Source organism: Drosophila suzukii (genome assembly GCF_043229965.1).
Source record: "Drosophila suzukii chromosome 2 unlocalized genomic scaffold, CBGP_Dsuzu_IsoJpt1.0 scf_2c, whole genome shotgun sequence".
NCBI lineage: Eukaryota > Metazoa > Arthropoda > Insecta > Diptera > Drosophilidae > Drosophila > Drosophila suzukii.
The window spans coordinates 11,775,812-11,799,068 of NW_027255896.1; the positions used below are offsets into that span (position 1 = coordinate 11,775,812).

At 39.8% G+C, this 23,257-nt stretch overlaps 1 protein-coding gene and 2 long non-coding RNA genes across 3 annotated transcripts in view; all 3 read left to right on the forward strand.

The window, feature by feature from the left end:
- The window catches only part of RpL5 (ribosomal protein L5), a 383,867-nt gene that overhangs the window by 9,356 nt on the left and 351,254 nt on the right, over nucleotides 1–23,257 (forward strand). The gene's annotated exons all lie outside the window — the stretch shown is intronic.
- On the forward strand, nucleotides 10,864–11,887 carry LOC136117462 (uncharacterized). Its single transcript, XR_010655011.2, has 2 exons — nucleotides 10,864–11,200; nucleotides 11,271–11,887. It is a non-coding gene; the product is annotated as an uncharacterized lncRNA (long non-coding RNA).
- Nucleotides 18,982–19,998, forward strand: LOC136117471 (uncharacterized). Its single transcript, XR_010655013.2, has 2 exons — nucleotides 18,982–19,305; nucleotides 19,376–19,998. It is a non-coding gene; the product is annotated as an uncharacterized lncRNA (long non-coding RNA).

Consider the following 23,257-nt stretch of genomic DNA (forward strand, 5'->3'; position numbering starts at 1 on the left):
TTTGTGGGCGTTAGAGTGGGCGTGGCAGTCTACTGAAACAAACTTGCGCTGCGTAAGAAGCTCAGGAATCTGCACGCCAAATCTCAATAGCCTAGCTCTCATAGTTTCCGAGATCTCAGCGTTCATCCGGACAGACAGACGGACAGACGGACAGAAGGACATGGCTAGATCGACTCGGCTAGTTATCCTGATCAAGAATATATATACTTTATGGGGTCGGAAACGCTTCCTTCTGCCTGTTACATACTTTCCGACGAATCTAGTATACCCTTTTACTCTACGAGTAACGGGTATAATAAATAGAATGTTCAACGAATTTTTTAATTATGTAATTTAGTAGTTTCTTCTAGTCCCACGGGATCTTCGCCATCTTTACCGCGCCATCTGCAGTCCAGCTCCTTGAGGATCTTGAGGAAGTGGGAGCCGGATTGGGAACGGGATTGTTCCGCCTGATGCTGCATAAAGTCGCCCAGCATCCTGGTAATGGCTGCTGATGGCTCCTCCAGCTGTTCCTTAGCAGGTGACCTTATTTTTTCTTCCCTATAGAAGCCGGTGCGTCCTCCATATCCTCTTTAGCTGTCAAGTAGCTGGTGGAGGTGGAGTCCGGTGGTTCCTAAATGAAGAGCTCGTAGGAGATCGATCGAAGTCCCACTCGGCATGTGCCTTCCCACTGGGATGCTCTAGTGGATCTCCTCCAGCACTTCAACTATTCTGCGGATTAGAACTGTTGTGGTATTGCTTCCTGTCTGTGAGGTCTCAGAATAATAGGAAACAGCTTGGATTAGGCGTCCTTTCTCACCTGCAGTAACCTGCTGCAGGTTTTTTGGGGTTTTCCTTTCATTTTTAAATTCATTTTTTTTTCAACACCGCTTTTGCACGAACACCGCGAAAGACTAAATTTTTTTCTTTGGGCCGCGGCTAACGGCGTTCATCGAAATTCACTCGCTAAATCAAGTATTTTTTCTGGTATTTTCTTAGCTCATCTAAGTACCGCGCTAAAAAACAGACCCGAGTAAAAGCGTTAAGCCTAGTACTCAGATCGACTAAGAGTTTCACTAGTCGAAAAATCTTATTTTTTGTAGTGTGACCGAAGTTTTCAAAGTTCACCCGCAATGCATGTGACATGGTCTTACTGTCAAGCAGCTGGTGCTTGTTGCCAAACGGAAAGCAAAGCAATTGGAGCACTTTAAAAAAGAAGAGTCTGCTGGTGCACAAAGATATTAAAATAAAAATAAATGAAATGTATAACGAATGTTTTTATTTATGTAAATTAGAAGTTTAAGGCTTCCTTCTCGTCCCACGGATGCTTCGCCATCTTTCCGGCGCCATCTGTAGTCCAGCTCCGAGTCCCAATAGGCTGGCCAATAATGGCTGGTGATGGCTCATCCAGCTGTCCCTTATCGGGCGACCCTATTTTCTCCTCCCTATAGAAGGCGGCGCGTCCTCCATCTAGGCTTTAGCTGTCAAGTAGCTGGTGGAGGTGGAGTACTCAATGGAAAGCTCGTCGGAGATCAAGCGATGTCCCATGTTCCTTTCCACTGGCTTCAACTATTCTGCGGATTTGCCCCGTTGTGGTATTGCTTCCTGTCGGTCAAGTCCCACCATAATGGGCAACAGCTTGGATTAGGCGTCCTTTTTCATCTGCCCTGACCTCCTTTAGCCGTTTTCGGTGTTTTTCTTCCATTTTTAATTTTTAAATTTCCCACCGCTTCTGCACGAAGACCGCCAAAGATTAAATTTCTTATTCTTTGGGCCGCGGCTAACGGCGTTCATCGAAAATTCACTGGCGATATCTGGTATTTTTCTGGTATTTCCTTAGCTCATCTGAGTACCGCGTTGAAAAACAGAGCCGACGAAAAGCCTTAGCCGCCTGTTTGCCTCTCGCTCACTCCTATGGTTAGCTCGCGGTTTTCGGGAGTACTAGACTTTGGAAGAAAAAGTCGCTGAAGCGGAATTAGGTTGCTGAAGCGTAAATACCCTGTGTGAGTACAGTAAAGCAAGTTGTGCATTCTCGGAAACAGCCAATTTAATTTTTATATTTTAGATTATATTATAATAAAATTATATCATATCATTTGCTTATTACTATTTAATGAATGCTCAGATTTTAATAAATTCTGCAATGTATTTGGGTATTGATTATAAGAACAAAAGCCCATTTACATACTTTTACAAAATCTTCCAAAATGTGGGCGATTGACAGGTTTTTGCGTTATGGGCGTTAGAGTGGGCGTGAAACTCCGATGAAACCAACTTTTGCTGTGCAGGAAGCCCAAGAATCTGCATGCTTAGTGCCAACATTCTAGCTCTTATAGTTTTCGAGATCGCCTTGTTCATACGAGACAGACGGACTTGGCTAGATCGACTCGCCTAGTGATCTTGATCAAATATATATATACTTGATGGGGCCTGTAGCTCCCATAGGAATGATCAAAAATATATTTTAAAAAAAAATGATAACTTCGTTGTTTTTTTATATATTAACTTCTACTCTTGAGAATATCATTCTTTTAATATTAAAGAATTTTTAATAAAATTTAAAACAAATCGGACGATGCCATAGGAACGATCTGATAATTAATGGCTGCGTTCAGGAGTAAAACATGATAACTGACCACTGCTGGAATTCATTCAATTGGGCGTTAGAGTGGGCGTGGTATATTCGCGTGACAAACTTGCGCTGCGTACAAGCCGACGGAATCTAAATCTGAAATGTCAATTCTTTATCTTTGATAGTTTCCGAGATATACGCGTTGATATGTAAGATTTTTGAAGTTTGTGGACGGCTTGTGGGCGTGCCAAACTTTTTTTTGGGTCAATCGATAGGTATTGATTAGGTAGGCAATACAATGCAGCTTTATGTATTATTATTATATTCTAGCATTATAACTGTAGGAGCCACAGTTTTTGGCGGTTTGTTGGCGTTAGAGTGTTCTTGGCACACTGACGAAACAAACTTGTGCTGCGCAGGAATCTCTAGAATCCGCATGTTCAATCCAAGTATTGCAGCTTTTATAGTTTCCGAGATCACAGCGTTCATAAGGACGGACAGACGGACATGTGCTAGATCGACTCTGCTAGTGATCCTGATCAAGAATATATATACTTTATGGGGAAACGCTTCCTTCTACCTGTTACATACTTTCCGACTAATCTAGTATACCCTTTTTACTCTACGAGTAACGGGTATAATGATTTTGTCAAATGATGGCTTTTTGGTTCGTTTAAGAAGTAACTGTAAAATGGTACACGTCTCTATTTGTTGACGTTTATTTCTTTTACGATGTCAAAACGCGCTTTACAAGTTCTTTAAAAATCTTTAAGAAAAACTAATCTATAAACAATTTGAATGACTTTGTTTGTTTGTGATCTGTCTTACTTTACCAGAAACAAAGGTGCTTGTTATACCCTTGCAGAGGGTATAATGATTTCAGTCAGAAGTTTTCAACGCAGTGAAGGAGACGTTTCCGACCCCATAAAGTATATATATTCTTGATCAGCATCACTAGACGAGTCGATCTAGCCATGTCCGTCTGTCCGTCCGTTTCTCAGTTTTAAAGCTATCGGGCTGAAACTTTCCCAAAAGTCTTATATCCTTTGCAGGTAGTATATAAGTCGGAACCAGCCGGATCGGACAACTAAATCTTATAGCTCCCATAGGAATAATCGGAAAAAAAATGTTAAAAAATTATATCTTTGGTGTTTTTTAACATATTACCTCCTTTCCTTGGAAATAACATTTTTTAATTAGTTTTGAATTTCGAATTAAATTTTATCAAAATCGGAAGACAATATCATATAGCTGCCATAGGAACGATCGTGAAATTGGTGTGAAAATAATATGAAACAAATTATAGCTTCGGTGTTCCTTAACATATAACCTCCTACGCTTGGAAATAACATTTTTTAATTAGTTCTGAATTTCGAATTAAATTTTATCAAAATCGGACGACTATATCATATAGCTGCCATAGGACCGATCGTAAAATCGGTGGCATAATAATATGAAACAAATTGTAACTTTGGTGTTTTTTTTTAACATATAACCTCCTACGCTTGTAAATAACATTTATTAATTCATTCTGAATTTCGAATTTAATTTTATCAAAATCGGACGACTATATCATATAACTGCCAAAGGAACGATCGTAAAATTGGAAATAAAATTTTTAATTAGTTCTGAATTTTTATACCCGTTACTCGTAGAGTAAAAGGGTATACTAGATTCGTCGGAAAGTATGTAACAGGCAGAAGGAAGCGTTTCCGACCCCACAAAGTATATATATTCTTGATCAGGAGCACTAGCCGAGTCGATCTAGCCATGTCCGTCTGTCCGTCTGTCTGTCCGGATGAACGCTGAGATCTCGGAAACTATGAGAGCTAGGCTATTGAGATTTGGCGAGCAGATTCCTGAGCTTCTTACGCAGCGCAAGTTTGTTTCAGTACAGTGCCACGCCCACTCTAACGCCCACAAACCGCCCAAAACTGTGGCTCCTACAGTTTTAGTGCTAGAGTAAAAATTTTAACTGAAATGTATTGTTCTTATCAATACCTATCGATTGACCCAAAAAAAGTTTGCCACGCCCACTTTTACGCCCACAAACCGCGAAAACCTGTGACGCCCACAATTTTCATGCTAGATAAAAAATGAAATGTATTGGTCTCGTCAATACCTATCGATTGATCCAAAAAAAAATTTGCCACACCCACTCTTACGCCCATAACGCTTAAATCTGTATACCGCCGGTAGGTGGCGCATTTTAATCTCGCTTTGCTGCTTGCATATCTCCATTTAGCTGAGTAACGGGTATCTGATAGTCGAGGTACTCGACTATAGCGTTCTTCCTTGTTTTTAATTTAATTTTATCAAAATCGGACGACTATATCATATAGCTGCCATAGGGCATAATATGAAACAAATTATGGCTTTGGTGTTTTTTTAGCATAAAACCTCTTAAGCTTGGAAATGACATTTTTTTAAATTAATTTTGAATTTCGAATTAAGTTTTATTAAAATCGGACGACTACATCATATAGCTGCTATAGGAACGATCAGAAAATTGGTGGGAAAATAATATGAAACAAATTATAGCTTCGGTGTTATTTGATATATTATCTTATACTATTGGAAATAACATTTTGTGTATTTTTAAGAATTTCGAATTATATGTAATACAAATCGGACGACCTAACATATAGCTGTCAAAGAAACGGTCAGCAAAATAATGAAATATTTATTATACATTTATAATTTTTATATTATTTTTTTGTAATTGATTTTTTTAGCCATGTCCGTCTGAAACTTTTCCAAAAGTCTTCTTTCTTATGCAGAAAGTATATAAGTCGGAAGCAGCCTGATCGGACAACTATATCTTATAGCTATAGGAATAATCGAAAAAAATTGTTTTTATTATATCTAAGGTGTTTTTTATTTTTAGCATATAACCTCCTTCGCTTGGAAATAACATTTTTTTATTAGTTCTGAATTTCGAATTTAAAATTTAAAAATAAAATGAAACAAATTATAGCTTCAGTGTTTCTTGGCATATTATTATCTTATGCTATTGGGAATAACATTTTTTGTATTTTTAAGAATTTCGTATTTAAATTTAATAAAAATCGGACGACTCTAACATATAGCTGTCAAAGAAACGGCCAGCGAAATAATGAAATAATTATTTAAAAAAAATATGTTGCTTTGTTGATTTTGGTCGTATTTTCCTTTACTCTGGGTATAGAATATTTTAACTTTTCAGAATTACGAAATTAATTTTACACAAAAAACTGACGACTATAATATTTTGCTGAATGGGGTGGTGTTAGGACACGAATAACATGGATACAGGTGTCCAAATTATAAGGTAGGATACCTAGGTATATCCGTTTTTCCTATTTTAGATTACAGATATAACCTTAACAAGGTTGCCACGAATCTAGATAACAGGTAATAATGCAGTTATTACGCAATCCTTAAATTAGGTAATCAACTTGGCTTACCTAATTTACCGTCCGCCATCGAAAGGGTTATATGAAGGTTATGATTCAGGTATGATTCAAACCTATATATTGACTCGTAATCCTAATCCCCGGATTAGTCTGTGAAAACCAGTTGCCGAGTGACAACGTATACATTGTTGTGTATCTTTTATATTCAATTAATATAAACAGACGAAAGTGTAGGGTGAAAAGTGAATGAAAATCCCCCAAAAAGTACAAGGTGAAATGTGAATATAAGCCCATAAAAAAGTAAACGGTGAAAAGTTATTAAAAATCCACCAAAAGGTATAAGGTGAAAAGTGAAAAAAGTGTGTAACAAAATAATAAAGTATTATTATATTTTTTTCATTTGGTAAGTATTTCTATAAAGTAAAACAGGATTCGTAAATTCGTATCACATAAGTCTCTTCTGGTGAAATTCAGGTGGAACATCAATAAATATTTACCAGAATCCCGACCAAAGAGATTTTGAAAATCTCTGACAAATTATAACCCCTTAACTTTTATACAGTTATTTTTTAACAGCAAAATAAAGAGAATGTCGCGCATATCATCTTTATCTCAAGAGCACCGCCGCCAAGCTGCGCTTAGACGAAGCCGAGCCCAATATGCTCAAAATGCGTCACAAATAAGGACCCGTAATGCGCACCACATTGCCTTGGCCCGTACAAGTAATTTGGAGGTAGCAGAAGAAGCTCGGTCGCGAAATTCCGCTGCTCGCTCTCAGAGAACGAGAAGCGAAAGAATTCGAGCCAGCGAACGATTGAGGAACACTGACAATCGCGCTACCTGGAGAGCGAACGAGGAAAATCGAGGACTCGAGCGCACACAGGACGCTGAAGCGCACGCAAGCGCCAGGTCGATTTCCGAAGAGCGACGACGACAGCAGGTGCAAAATACTGCTGACCATTCTACCTGGAGAACGATCGGGGAAAATCGAGGACTCGAGCGCACACGGGACGCTGCAGCGCGCGCAATGGTCAGGTCGGATTCCGAGGAGCGACGACGAGAGCAGTCGCGAAACAATGCTGATCATGCTACCTGGAGATCGATTGGGGAAAATCGAGGACCCGAGCGCGCACGGGACGCTGCAGCGCGCGCAATGGTCAGGTCGGATTCCGAGGAGCGACGGCGAGAGCAGTCGCGAAACACTGCTGATCATGCTACCTGGAGATCGATTGGGGAAAATCGAGGACCCGAGCGCGCACGGGACGCTGTAGCGCGCGCAATGGTCAGGTCGGATTCCGAGGAGCGACGGCGAGAGCAGTCGCGAAACACTGCTGACCATGCTACCTGGAGATCGATCGAGGAAAATCGAGGACGCGAGCGCACACGGGACGCTGCAGCGCACGCAAGCGCCAGGTCGAATTCCGAAGAGCGACGACGACAGCAGGTGCAAAATACTGCTGACCATGTTACGTGGAGATCGATCGAGGAAAATCGAGAACCAGAGCGCGCACGGGACGCTGTAGCGCACGCAATAGTCAGGTCGGATTCCGAGGACCGACGACGAGAGCAGTCGCGAAACACTGCTGATCATGCTACCTGGAGATCGATCGAGGAAAATAGAGGACTCGAGCGTTTACAGGACGCAGCAGCTCATAGGATCACCAGGAACAACCCTATCACTAGGACACAGGAGCAAAGGACCAACACAGTGCATCATCGGAACACAAGATTTCAGCAAAGATTTCGGGAACAACAAATTCAGGAAATGGCTGACGAGCGACTTCTCACATAGTTCACAAAATCGACAGGCGGAATCTTCCAGACAGTCACAGCGCAATATTCCTGCAAGAGCACAACTTTCAGAGGATGAACGAGAGGATCAACGGGAACGCCAGCGACGGAGGAGTCGAGCTACTGCAAGGGAACAATATCTTCGTAACATTAAGGACGGACCAACTAAGTTTTGTACGTGCTGCGGAGGAACGTGGTTTCCATCTCATGTAAGTGGTTTGAACATACGTACATAATCAATCGACTTTGATGCAGATGAAGAAAATAACGTTGCTGCACAAAGTTACCAAATGCTGGATGGGACTGGTTGGGTAAAAAGACGTAATCATGCCCTAATACTTAGGTGGGTTCGCTTCAGTTTAAGCTCTTCTCCATCAGATTATTTTAGAGAGCACGTTATGCTCTTTTTCCCATGGAGAAGTGAAGAGACGGAACTCATTGCAAACGACAATGAAAGCACATTTAGAAATAATTTTGAAATTATTAAACGCAATAAAGAGTAGTATGATGTGTTTGACGACATGGAGTTAGAAAGAGTTCTTCAAGATCTGCAAAATGTGGATAGAGAAGAAAACGGCCCCTTCCCGAAGGGCCAGCCTCTCAATACCTTGATGAAGAGTTCAGAGCTTTGGCAGTCCCCGACGTCGGCCAAAACGTAAATGTACTCCAAGATGAAAATGATTCAAATGGCGAACTTCCTCTTATAAGACTTCCTCCGATAGTATCTGACGATAACCTTTGCTCGCTTACCCGGTCTCTCAACTTTAAGCAACGCCAGTATTACGCCCACGTAATGTATAATGTTGCAGACAAAAAAACATTTTATGAATATGTTGGTGGAGGGGCCGGAGTGGGAAAAAGCAGATTGATTTCTACAATATTTCAGTCTATAACTTGGCGAGCAAATAAACTTCCTGGGGCAACAGATTCCGCAAAGGTTTTACTTTGTGCTCCTACTGGAAAAGCAGCTTTTGGGATTGGGGGACAATGCATTGCAAGTTGATTGATATCCAATTAATTATTATAGATGAGATCTCGATGGTCGGATCAAAAATGCTTTGACTTTGACTTGACTTTGTAAAATTTTTAGAAGTCAAGATGTAAGTTTTGGGGGCAAGTCTATAATAGTGTTTGGAGATCTGAAGCAGCTTAGCCCAGTTGGAGATCTTTGGATATTCGCAGAAAATACATCTAATCCCTATAATATTCTGGCAGGAGCTAACCTTTGGAATAACTTTAAGTTTTTCGCGCTAACGGAAATAATGCGGCAACGTGACGACCACGCTTTTGCTTTGGCTTTGAATAATATGTCTGAAGCCAACATGACAAATGCAGATATTGAGCTTTTCAGGACAAGAGTTCTTCCAGTAACCGATGTTCCTGACGATGCAATTCACTTATTCTGTTCTAATGCTGACGTAAACCATTACAACTCCCTAAAACTTGCCCAAATTAGAACTGAAGAATTTGTGTAGACTGCAGTAGATACAGTTAAGTCAGCTAATATGTCTGAAAGAAGTCGAGAATCAACTCTTAGGCATGCCCAAAACATGAAGATCTCTGAAACTCAGGGTCTACCATATATTTTACACCTGAAGACTACTGCAAAATATATGGTTACCGTCAATATTGACACAAATGATGGACTTGTAAATGGGGTAACTGGTCAATTAATGCGAATTGACAACTGTATGATTAACGGCTCATTATTAGTTACTGGACTGTGGATTAAGTTTACAGATGCCACTGTCGGTACTATACACAAATGATGGTCTTGTAAATGGGGCAACTGGTCAATTAATGCGAATTGACAACTGTATGGTTAACGGCTCATTATTAGTTACTGGACTGTGGATTAAGTTTACAGATGCCACTGTCGGTACTATAGCTAGGCCAAAAGTTCGTGGAAATGATCACCCAGACTGGACTCCAATTTATAAAACAGCCCGAGTATTCCAATGCGGAAATTCGGGACATTCTTCTATTGATCGAAAACAATTTCCAGTTGTTCCTGCTGAGGCTATTACCATCCATAAGAGCCAAGGAGCAACCTACAGCAAAGTCGCAGTTCATCTTAAAAGAGGCATTAAGCGAGCTTCGTTGTACGTAGGTTGCAGCAGAGCAACTAGCGCATTGGGCCTTTTCCTTTTAGGAGACTTTGTCCCTCCAACTAGATTTGGAGCTACAAATGTCCAAGTAGAACTTGAACGTTTAAGAGGGGAAAAGGCTTTGACTACGCATTATGAATTTTTGGTCAATGAAAATGAGGATATCTCTTTATATTACCACAACGTGGAATCTCTTCGCGCTCATCGCGAAGATGTTGCCAACGACAATATTATTTGTTCTGCCAACTTTTTATGTTTTGTTGAAACCTGGACTCTTCCACAAGAGGAGTACACTTTAAGGGATTTCGACATTATAAGAAGAATAGATTGCAATCGTTTGAATGGTATTGGGAAGAACGGAATATTTATTTATGCTAAACAAAACATTTCGCAAAATGCATTATTTCTGTTTGAGACAAAGAAGTCCACAAACACAAGGGCAACGTATCAATCGATTGCATTTAAATATCTTGACACGTAATTTATAATTCTTTATAGGAGTCCCGGATTTCCTATTGCAAGATTTCGAAATGAAATTAAAGCTGATGTGGAAAAAGTGCGTAGGATGGATAGTACTAAAGTAGTAATATTAGGAGATTTTAATATTTGCAGATCCACAGGGACTGATATTCTGGAGGAACACTTGCATGCCTATAACCTCTTTTCAATCAATCATTCTCCCACAACAAAACAAATAACACAAATTGATTGGATATTTTCAGATTCTCGAATTCCACAAGCTCTTGCCATTACTTATGAGACACCATATAGCCACCACAATGGAATTTTTTTTAAGTATAGCTTGTAGTAGGTAATATAATTAAATATATAAATTGTAAAAATTGTAATAGGTTAGAAAAAATAATAAATTGTATATAGCATATTGTATATATGTATTTTTATGGTATTATTATTTTATTTATTTCTATCTATCAACGTAGTTTTCAAAATTGTATATATATATATAAATGATAATATTTTCCCCCTCGTGGATTGTGACCTTGACGTGGTGTGGGGGCTGAGTACGTGAAATTGTTTTAATATCACTGAAGCTAGCAACAGTCCTTAAAATGTAACATAGTGTTACTAACATTGATTTTTTCCTATAACTGCAAGGGTATTCAAACTTCGGCTTGCCGAAGTTAACTTCCTTTCTCGTTTTAAAAGTGTTACGTCCCAAAATAGGACTACGTGTGTCCGCGAGTGGGCAGCGCCGGCTAGCTCTTGAGCACTTGGGGTGTGGGTACTCTAACCCTGCCCACACACACGCAACAATAAACAAACATATGTTTGTACTTTACAACACTTCACGCTGCAACAGCTGTCTTACTGCTGGGCCAAAAAATCGACGAAATGTGAGTAACTATAAGACTAACAAAACATGTGATTATCACAAAACTAGCTCTCCCACTTGTTCCCTTCTAGGTCACAGGACACTATCGGATATATTGTGGGCTTTTGGGGGCAAACCCAAAGCCTCTGCGCTCCCACCCAACCGTAGCAGCCGTAGATGTCTCCGACTGCCCCTTCGACCGGTCACCGTAGGATACCTTGGGACTGTCTACATGTTCCCTCCCCTCTGAAAGATAGTTCTACTCCATATTCATACTATTACAATTTATTCACTTAGATTATTTACAGAACTTCTTTAGCTTTCTGTAAGGAAACCCATCAACCACCGCCCGCCGGGTGCAACAGTCCCACACAGGGATTTCTGTAGACGATTCTATCCGTCTGTTTTCTTTCTTTCGGTCCCTACCTAAAAGAGCTCTCTTGAGTGGAACCCAGACTTAACGATAATACGCGACCTATTCGACGCGGTCACTGGAGAGGATTCCCCGTGGGATTAACAAGTGTCCCGCAGATACAATTGCGGTTAAGTTTGTTTTTTTGTTTGGTTTATTGTTCTTCGGCTTTGATGATTTAAATCTTAATTCATTCTGAATTTCGAATTTAATTTTATCAAAATCGGACGACTATATCATATAACTGCCAAAGGAACGATCGTAAAATTGGAAATAAAATTTTTAATTAACTCTGAATTTTTTTAAATTTAATTTTATCAAAATCGGACGACTATATCATATAGCTGCCATAGGGCATAATATGAAACAAATTATAGCTTCGGTGTTTTTTTTAACATAAAACCTCTTAAGCTTGGAAATGACATTTTTTTTAATTAGTTTTGAATTTCGAATTAAGTTTTATTAAAATCGGACGACTACATCATATAGCTGCTATAGGAACGATCAGAAAATTGGTGGGAAAATAATATGAAACAAATTATAGTTTCGGTGTTATTTGATATATTATCTTATACTATTGGAAATAACATTTTGTGTATTTTTAAGAATTTCGAATTATATTTAATACAAATCGGACGACTCTAACATATAGCTGTCAAAGAAACGGTCAGCGAAATAATTAAATATTTATTATACCCTTGCATTTATAATTTTTATATTATGAAACTTTCCCAAAAGTCTTATATCCTTTGCAGGTAGTATCTAAGTCGGAACCAGCCGGATCGGACAACTATATCTTATAGCTCCCATAGGAATAATCGGAAAAAAAATGTTAAAAAATTATATCTTTGGTGTTTTTTAGCATATTACCTCCTTTCCTTGGAAAAAACATTTTTTAATTAGTTTTGAATTTCGAATTAAATTTTATCAAAATCGGAAGACAATATCATATAGCTGCCATAGGAACGATCGTGAAATTGGTGCGAAAATAATATGAAACAAATTATAGCTTCGGTGTTCCTTAACATATAACCTCCTACGCTTGGAAATAACATTTTTTAATTAGTTCTGAATTTCGAATTAAATTTTATCAAAATCGGACGACTATATCATATAGCTGCCATAGGACCGATCGTAAAATCGGTGGCAAAATAATATGAAACAAATTGTAACTTTGGTGTTTTTTTTTAACATATAACCTCCTACGCTTGTAAATAACATTTATTAATTCATTCTGAATTTCGAATTTAATTTTATCAAAATCGGACGACTATATCATATAACTGCCAAAGGAACGATCGTAAAATTGGAAATAAAATTTTTAATTAGTTCTGAATTTTTTTAATTTAATTTGATCAAAATCGGACGACTATATCATATAGCTGCCATAGGGCATAATATGAAACAAATTATAGCTTCGGTGTTTTTTTAGCATAAAACCTCTTAAGCTTGGAAATGACATTTTTTAAAATTAATTTTGAATTTCGAATTAAGTTTTATTAAAATCGGACGACTACATCATATAGCTGCTATAGGAACGATCAGAAAATTGGTGGGAAAATAATATGAAACAAATTATAGCTTCGGTGTTATTTTATATATTATCTTATACTATTGGAAATAATATTTTGTGTATTTTTAAGAATTTCGAATTATATGTAATACAAATCGGACGACTCTAACATATAGCTGTCAAAGAAACGGTCAGCGAAATAATGAAATATTTATTATACCCTTGCATTTATAATTTTTATATTATTTTTTTGTAATTGATTTTTTTAGCCATGTCCGTCTGAAACTTTTCCAAAAGTCTTCTTACTTATGCAGAAAGTATATAAGTCGGAAGCAGCCTGATCGGACAACTATATCTTATAGCTACCATAGGAATAATCGGAAAAAATTGTTTTTATTATATCTAAAGTGTTTTTTATTTTTAGCATATAACCTCCTTCGCTTGCAAATAACATTTTTTTATTAGTTCTGAATTTCGAATTTAAAATTTAAAAATAAAATGAAACAAATTATAGCTTCAGTGTTTCTTGGCATATTATTATCTTATGCTATTGGGAATAACATTTTTTGTATTTTTAAGAATTTCGTATTTAAATTTAATAAAAATCGGACGACTCTAACATATAGCTGTCAAAGAAACGGCCAGCGAAATAATGAAATAATTATTAAAAAAAAATATGTTGCTTTGTTGATTTTGGTCGTATTTTCCTTTACTCTGGGTATAGAATATTTTAACTTTTCAGAATTACGAAATTAATTTTACACAAGAAACTGACGACTATAATATTTTGCTGAATGGGGTGGTGTTAGGACACGAATAACATGGATACAGGTGTCCAAATTATAAGGTAGGATACCTAGGTATATCCGTTTTTCCTATTTTAGATTACAGATATAACCTTAACAATGTTGCCACGAAGCTAGAAACAGGTAATAATGCAGTTATTACGCAATCCTTAAATTAGGTAATCAACTTAGCTTACCTAATTTACCTACGAATTGTCCCTAAAATCAGGGATTGTCCGCCATCGAAAGGGTTATATGAAGGTTATGATTCAGGTATGATTCAAACCTATATATTGACTCGTAATCCTAATCCCCGGATTAGTCTGTGAAAACCAGTTGCCGAGTGACAACGTATACATTGTTGTGTGTATCTTTTATATTCAATTAATATAAACAGACCGAAAGTGTAGGGTGAAAAGTGAATGAAAATCCCCCAAAAAGTACAAGGTGAAATGTGAATATAAGCCCATAAAAAAGTAAACGGTGAAAAGTTATTAAAAATCCACCAAAAGGTATAAGGTGAAAAGTGAAAAAAGTGTGTAACAAAATAATAAAGTATTATTATATTTTTTTCATTTGGTAAGTATTTCTATAAAGTAAAACAGGATTCGTAAATTCGTATCACATAAGTCTCTTCTGGTGAAATTCAGGTGGAACATCAATAAATATTTACCAGAATCCCGACCAAAGAGATTTTGAAAATCTCTGACATATTATAGCCCCTTAACTTTTATACAGTTATTTTTAACAGCAAAATAAAGAGAATGTCGCGCATATCATCTTTATCTCAAGAGCACCGCCGCCAAGCTGCGCTTAGACGAAGCCGAGCCCAATATGCTCAGAATGCGTCACAAATAAGGACCCGTAATGCGCACCACATTGCCTTGGCCCGTACAAGTAATTTGGAGGTAGCAGAAGAAGCTCGGTCGCGAAATTCCGCTGCTCGCTCTCAGAGAACGAGAAGCGAAAGAATTCGAGCCAGCGAACGATTGAGGAACACTGACAATCGCGCTACCTGGAGAGCGAACGAGGAAAATCGAGGACTCGAGCGCACACAGGACGCTGAAGCGCACGCAAGCGCCAGGTCGATTTCCGAAGAGCGACGACGACAGCAGGTGCAAAATACTGCTGACCATGTTACGTGGAGATCGATCGAGGAAAATCGAGAACCAGAGCGCGCACGGGACGCTGTAGCGCACGCAATAGTCAGGTCGGATTCCGAGGACCGACGACGAGAGCAGTCGCGAAACACTGCTGATCATGCTACCTGGAGATCGATCGAGGAAAATAGAGGACTCGAGCGTTTACGGGACGCAGCACGCAATGGTCAGGTCGGATTCCGAAGAGCGACGACGAGAGCAGTCGCGAAACAATGCTGATCATGCTACCTGGAGATCGATTGGGGAAAATCGAGGACCCGAGCGCGCACGGGACGCTGCAGCGCGCGCAATGGTCAGGTCGGATTCCGAGGAGCGACGACGAGAGCAGTCGCGAAACACTGCTGATCATGCTACCTGGAGATCGATTGGGGAAAATCGAGGACCCGAGCGCGCACGGGACGCTGTAGCGCGCGCAATGGTCAGGTCGGATTCCGAGGAGCGACGGCGAGAGCAGTCGCGAAACACTGCTGACCATGCTACCTGGAGATCGATCGAGGAAAATCGAGGACGCGAGCGCACACGGGACGCTGCAGCGCACGCAAGCGCCAGGTCGAATTCCGAAGAGCGACGACGACAGCAGGTGCAAAATACTGCTGACCATGTTACGTGGAGATCGATCGAGGAAAATCGAGAACCAGAGCGCGCACGGGACGCTGTAGCGCACGCAATAGTCAGGTCGGATTCCGAGGACCGACGACGAGAGCAGTCGCGAAACACTGCTGATCATGCTACGGGACGCAGCAGCTCATAGGATCACCAGGAACAACCCTATCACTAGGACACAGGAGCAAAGGACCAACACAGTGCATCATCGGAACACAAGACTTCAGCAAAGATTTCGGGAACAACAAATTCAGGAAATGGCTGACGAGCGACTTCTCACATAGTTCACAAAATCGACAGGCGGAATCTTCCAGACAGTCACAGCGCAATATTCCTGCAAGAGCACAACTTTCAGAGGATGAACGCCAGCGACGGAGGAGTCGAGCTACTGCAAGGGAACAATATCTTCGTAACATTAAGGACGGACCAACTAAGTTTTGTACGTGCTGCGGAGGAACGTGGTTTCCATCTCATGTAAGTGGTTTGAACATACGTACATAATCAATCGACTTTGATGCAGATGAAGAAAATAACGTTGCTGCACAAAGTTACCAAATGCTGGATGGGACTGGTTGGGTAAAAAGACGTAATCATGCCCTAATACTTAGGTGGGTTCGCTTCAGTTTAAGCTCTTCTCCATCAGATTATTTTAGAGAGCACGTTATGCTCTTTTTCCCATGGAGAAGTGAAGAGACGGAACTCATTGCAAACGACAATGAAAGCACATTTAGAAATAATTTTGAAATTATTAAACGCAATAAAGAGTAGTATGATGTGTTTGACGACATGGAGTAAGAAAGAGTTCTTCAAGATCTGCAAAATGTGGATAGAGAAGAAAACGGCCCCTTCCCGAAGGGCCAACCTCTCAATACCTTGATGAAGAGTTCAGAGCTTTGGCAGTCCCCGACGTCGGCCAAAACGTAAATGTACTCCAAGATGAAAATGATTCAAATGGCGAACTTCCTCTTATAAGACTTCCTCCGATAGTATCTGACGATAACCTTTACTCGCTTACCCGGTCTCTCAACTTTAAGCAACGCCAGTATTACGCCCACGTAATGTATAATGTTGCAGACAAAAAAACATTTTATGAATATGTTGGTGGAGGGGCCGGAGTGGGAAAAAGCAGATTGATTTCTACAATATTTCAGTCTATAACTTGGCGAGCAAATAAACTTCCTGGGGCAACAGATTCCGCAAAGGTTTTACTTTGTGCTCCTACTGGAAAAGCAGCTTTTGGGATTGGGGGACAATGCATTGCAAGTTGATTGATATCCAATTAATTATTATAGATGAGATCTCGATGGTCGGATCAAAAATGCTTTGACTTTGACTTGACTTTGTAAAATTTTTAGAAGTCAAGATGTAAGTTTTGGGGGCAAGTCTATAATAGTGTTTGGAGATCTGAAGCAGCTTAGCCCAGTTGGAGATCTTTGGATATTCGCAGAAAATACATCTAATCCCTATAATATTCTGGCAGGAGCTAACCTTTGGAATAACTTTAAGTTTTTCGCGCTAACGGAAATAATGCGGCAACGTGACGACCACGCTTTTGCTTTGGCTTTGAATAATATGTCTGAAGCCAACATGACAAATGCAGATATTGAGCTTTTCAGGACAAGAGTTCTTCCAGTAACCGATGTTCCTGACGATGCAATTCACTTATTCTGTTCTAATGCTGACGTAAACCATTACAACTCCCTAAAACTTGCCCAAATTAGAACTGAAGAATTTGTGTAGACTGCAGTAGATACAGTTAAGTCAGCTAATATGTCTGAAAGAACAAACTCAGGGTCTACCATATATTTTACACCTGAAGACTACTGCAAAATATATGGTTACCGTCAATATTGACACAAATGATGGACTTGTAAATGGGGCAACTGGTCAATTAATGCGAATTGACAACTGTATGGTTAACGGCTCATTATTAGTTACTGGACTGTGGATTAAGTTTACAGATGCCACTGTCGGTACTATACACAAATGATGGACTTGTAAATGGGGCAACTGGTCAATTAATGCGAATTGACAACTGTATGGTTAACGGCTCATTATTAGTTACTGGACTGTGGATTAAGTTTACAGATGCCACTGTCGGTACTATAGCTAGGCCAAAAGTTCGTGGAAATGATCACCCAGACTGGACTCCAATTTATAAAACAGCCCGAGTATTCCAATGCGGAAATTCGGGACATTCTTCTATTGATCGAAAACAATTTCCAGTTGTTCCTGCTGAGGCTATTACCATCCATAAGAGCCAAGGAGCAACCTACAGCAAAGTCGCAGTTCATCTTAAAAGAGGCATTAAGCGAGCTTCGTTGTACGTAGGTTGCAGCAGAGCAACTAGCGCATTGGGCCTTTTCCTTTTAGGAGACTTTGTCCCTCCAACTAGATTTGGAGCTACAAATGTCCAAGTAGAACTTGAACGTTTAAGAGGGGAAAAGGCTTTGACTACGCATTATGAATTTTTGGTCAATGAAAATGAGGATATCTCTTTATATTACCACAACGTGGAATCTCTTCGCGCTCATCGCGAAGATGTTGCCAACGACAATATTATTTGTTCTGCCAACTTTTTATGTTTTGTTGAAACCTGGACTCTTCCACAAGAGGAGTACACTTTAAGGGATTTCGACATTATAAGAAGAATAGATTGCAATCGTTTGAATGGTATTGGGAAGAACGGAATACTTATTTATGCTAAACAAAACATTTCGCAAAATGCATTATTTCTGTTTGAGACAAAGAAGTCCACAAACACAAGGGCAACGTATCAATCGATTGCATTTAAATATCTTGACACGTAATTTATAATTCTTTACAGGAGTCCCGGATTTCCTATTGCAAGATTTCGAAATGAAATTAAAGCTGATGTGGAAAAAGTGCGTAGGATGGATAGTACTAAAGTAGTAATATTAGGAGATTTTAATATTTGCAGATCCACAGGGACTGATATTCTGGAGGAACACTTGCATGCCTATAACCTCTTTTCAATCAATCATTCTCCCACAACAAAACAAATAACACAAATTGATTGGATATTTTCAGATTCTCGAATTCCACAAGCTCTTGCCATTACTTATGAGACACCATATAGCCACCACAATGGAATTTTTTTTAAGTATAGCTTGTAGTAGGTAATATAATTAAATATATAAATTGTAAAAATTGTAATAGGTTAGAAAAAATAATAAATTGTATATAGCATATTGTATATATGTATTTTTATGGTATTATTATTTTATTTATTTCTATCTATCAACGTAGTTTTCAAAATTGTATATATATATATAAACGTGACGTGGTGTGGGGGCTGAGTACGTGAAATTGTTTTAATATCACTGAAGCTAGCAACAGTCCTTAAGATGTAACATAGTGTTACTAACATTGATTTTTTTCCTATAACTGCAAGGGTATTCAAACTTCGGCTTGCCGAAGTTAACTTCCTTTCTCGTTTTAAAAGTGTTACGTCCCAAAATAGGACTACGTGTGTCCGCGAGTGGGCAGCGCCGGCTAGCTCTTGAGCACTTGGGGTGTGGGTACTCTAACCCTGCCCACACACACGCAACAATAAAGAAACATATGTTTGTACTTTACAACACTTCACGCTGCAACAGCTGTCTTACTGCTGGGCCAAAAAGTCGACGAAATGTGAGTAACTATAAGACTAACAAAACATGTGATTATCACAAAACTAACTCCCCCACTTGTTCCCTTCTAGGTCACAGGACACCATCGGATATATTGTGGGCTTTTGGGGGCAAACCCAAAGCCTCTGCGCTCCCACCCAACCGTAGCAGCCGTAGATGTCTCCGACTGCCCCTTCGACCGGTCACCGTAGGATACCTTGGGACTGTCTACATGTTCCCTCCCCTCTGAAAGATAGTTCTACTCCATATTCATACTATTACAATTTATTCACTTAGATTATTAACATAACTTCTTTAGCTTTCTGTAAGGAAACCCATCAACCCGCCCGCCGGGTGCAACAGTCCCACACAGGGATTTCTGTAGACGATTCTATCCGTCTATCCGTCTGTTTTCTTTCTTTCGGTCCCTACCTAAAAGAGCTCTCTTGAGTGGAACCCAGACTTAACGATAATACGCGACCTATTCGACGCGGTCACTGGAGAGGATTCCCCGTGGGATTAACAAGTGTCCCGCGGATACAATTGCGGTTAAGTTTGTTTTTTTGTTTGGTTTATTGTTCTTCGGCTTTGATGATTTAAATCTTAATTCATTCTGAATTTCGAATTTAATTTTATCAAAATCGGACGACTATATCATATAACTGCCAAAGGAACGATCGTAAAATTGGAAATAAAATTTTTAATTAACTCTGAATTTTTTTAAATTTAATTTTATCAAAATCGGACGACTATATCATATAGCTGCCATAGGGCATAATATGAAACAAATTATAGCTTCGGTGTTTTTTTTTAGCATAAAACCTCTTAAGCTTGGAAATGACATTTTTTTAATTAGTTCTGAATTTCGAATTTAAAATTTAAAAATAAAATGAAACAAATTATAGCTTCAGTGTTTCTTGGCATATTATTATCTTATGCTATTGGGAATAACATTTTTTGTATTTTTAAGAATTTCGTATTTAAATTTAATAAAAATCGGACGACTCTAACATATAGCTGTCAAAGAAACGGCCAGCGAAATAATGAAATAATTATTTTAAAAAAATATGTTGCTTTGTTGATTTTGGTCGTATTTTCCTTTACTCTGGGTATAGAATATTTTAACTTTCCAGAATTACGAAATTAATTTTACACAAAAAACTGACGACTATAATATTTTGCTGAATGGGGTGGTGTTAGGACACGAATAACATGGATACAGGTGTCCAAATTATAAGGTAGGTATACCCGTTTTTCCTATTTTAGATTACAGAAATAACCTAAACAAGGTTGCCACGAAGCTAGATAACAGGTAATAATGCAGTTATTACGCAATCCTTAAATTAAGTAATCAACTTGGCTTACCTAATTTACCTACGAATTGTCCCTAAAATCAGGCATTGTCCGCCATCGAAAGGGTTATATGAAGGTTATGATTCAGGTATGATTCAAACCTATATATTGACTCGTAATCCTAATCCCCGGATTAGTCTTTGAAAACCAGTTGCCGAGTGACAACGTATACATTGTTGTGTGTATCTTTTATATTCAATTAATATAAACACACCGAAAGTATAAGGTGAAAAGTGAATGAAAATCCACCAAAAAGTACAAGGTGAAATGTGAATATAAGCCCATAAAAAAGTAAACGGTGAAAAGTTATTAAAAATCCACCAAAAGGTATAAGGTGAAAAGTGAAAAAAGTGTGTAACAAAATAATAAAGTATTATTATATTTTTTTCCTTTGGTAAGTATTTCTATAAAGTAAAACAGGATTCGTAAATTCGTATCACATAAGTCTCTTCTGGTGAAATTCAGGTGGAACATCAATAAATATTTACCAGAATCCCGACCAAAGAGATTTTGAAAATCTCTGACAAATTATAACCCCTTAACTTTTATACAGTTATTTTTTAACAGCAAAATAAAGAGAATGTCGCGCATATCATCTTTATCTCAAGAGCACCGCCGCCAAGCTGCGCTTAGACGAAGCCGAGCCCAATATGCTCAAAATGCGTCACAAATAAGGACCCGTAATGCGCACCACATTGCCTTGGCCCGTACAAGTAATTTGGAGGTAGCAGAAGAAGCTCGGTCGCGAAATTCCGCTGCTCGCTCTCAGAGAACGAGAAGCGAAAGAATTCGAGCCAGCGAACGATTGAGGAACGCTACCTGGAGAGCGAACGAGGAAAATCGAGGACTCGAGCGCACACGGGACGCTGAAGCGCACGCAAGCGCCAGGTGCAGCAGGTGCAAAATACTGCTGACCATGTTACGTGGAGATCGATCGAGGAAAATCGAGAACCAGAGCGCGCACGGGACGCTGTAGCGCACGCAATAGTCAGGTCGGATTCCGAGGAGCGACGACGAGGACCCGAGCGCGCACGGGACGCTGCAGCGCGCGCAATGGTCAGGTCGGATTCTGAGGAGCGACGACGAGAGCAGTCGCGAAACACTGCTGATCATGCTACCTGGATATAGATTGGGGAAAATCGAGGACCCGAGCGCGCACGGGACGCTGTAGCGCGCGCAATGGTCAGGTCGGATTCCGAGGAGCGACGGCGAGAGCAGTCGCGAAACACTGCTGACCATGCTACCTGGAGATCGATCGAGGAAAATCGAGGACGCGAGCGCACACGGGACGCTGCAGCGCACGCAAGCGCCAGGTCGAATTCCGAAGAGCAACGACGACAGCAGGTGCAAAATACTGCTGACCATGTTACGTGGAGATCGATCGAGGAAAATCGAGATCCAGAGCGCGCACGGGACGCTGTAGCGCACGCAATAGTCAGGTCGGATTCCGAGGACCGACGACGAGAGCAGTCGCGAAACACTGCTGATCATGCTACCTGGAGATCGATCGAGGAAAATAGAGGACTCGAGCGTTTACGGGACGCAGCAGCTCATAGGATCACCAGGAACAACCCTATCACTAGGACACAGGAGCAAAGGACCAACACAGCGCATCATCGGAACACAAGACTTCAGCAAAGATTTCGGGAACAACAAATTCAGGAAATGGCTGACGAGCGACTTCTCACATACAGGTCGAGTTCACAAAATCGACAAGCGGAATCTTCCAGATAGTCACAGTCGCAATATTGCTGCAAGAGCACAACTTTCAGAGGATGAACGAGAGGATCAACGGGAACGCCAGCGACGGAGGAGTCGAGCTACTGCAAGGGAACAATAACTTCGTAACATTAAGGACGGACCAACTAAGTTTTGTACGTGCTGCGGAGGAACGTGGCTTCCATCTCAGGTAAGTGGTTTGAACATACGTACATAATCAATCGACTTTGATGCAGATGAAGAAAATAACGTTGCTGCACAAAGTTACCAAATGCTGGATGGGACTGGTTGGGTAAAAAGACGTAATCATGCCCTAATTCTTAGGTGGGTTCGCTTCAGTTTAAGCTCTTCTCCATCAGATTATTTTAGAGAGCACGTTATGCTCTTTTTCCCATGGAGAAGTGAAGAGACGGAACTCATTGCAAACGACAATGAAAGCACATTTAGAAATAATTTTGAAATTATTAAACGCAATAAAGAGTAGTATGATGTGTTTGACGACATGGAGTTAGAAAGAGTTCTTCAAGATCTGCAAAATGTGGATAGAGAAGAAAACGGCCCCTTCCCGAAGGGCCAGCCTCTCAATACCTTGATGAAGAGTTCAGAGCTTTGGCAGTCCCCGACGTCGGCCAAAACGTAAATGTACTCCAAGATGAAAATGATTCAAATGGCGAACTTCCTCTTATAAGACTTCCTCCGATAGTATCTGACGATAACCTTTGCTCGCTTACCCGGTCTCTCAACTTTAAGCAACGCCAGTATTACGCCCACGTAATGTATAATGTTGCAGACAAAAAAACATTTTATGAATATGTTGGTGGAGGGGCCGGAGTGGGAAAAAGCAGATTGATTTCTACAATATTTTAGTCTATAACTTGGCGAGCAAATATACTTCCTGGGGC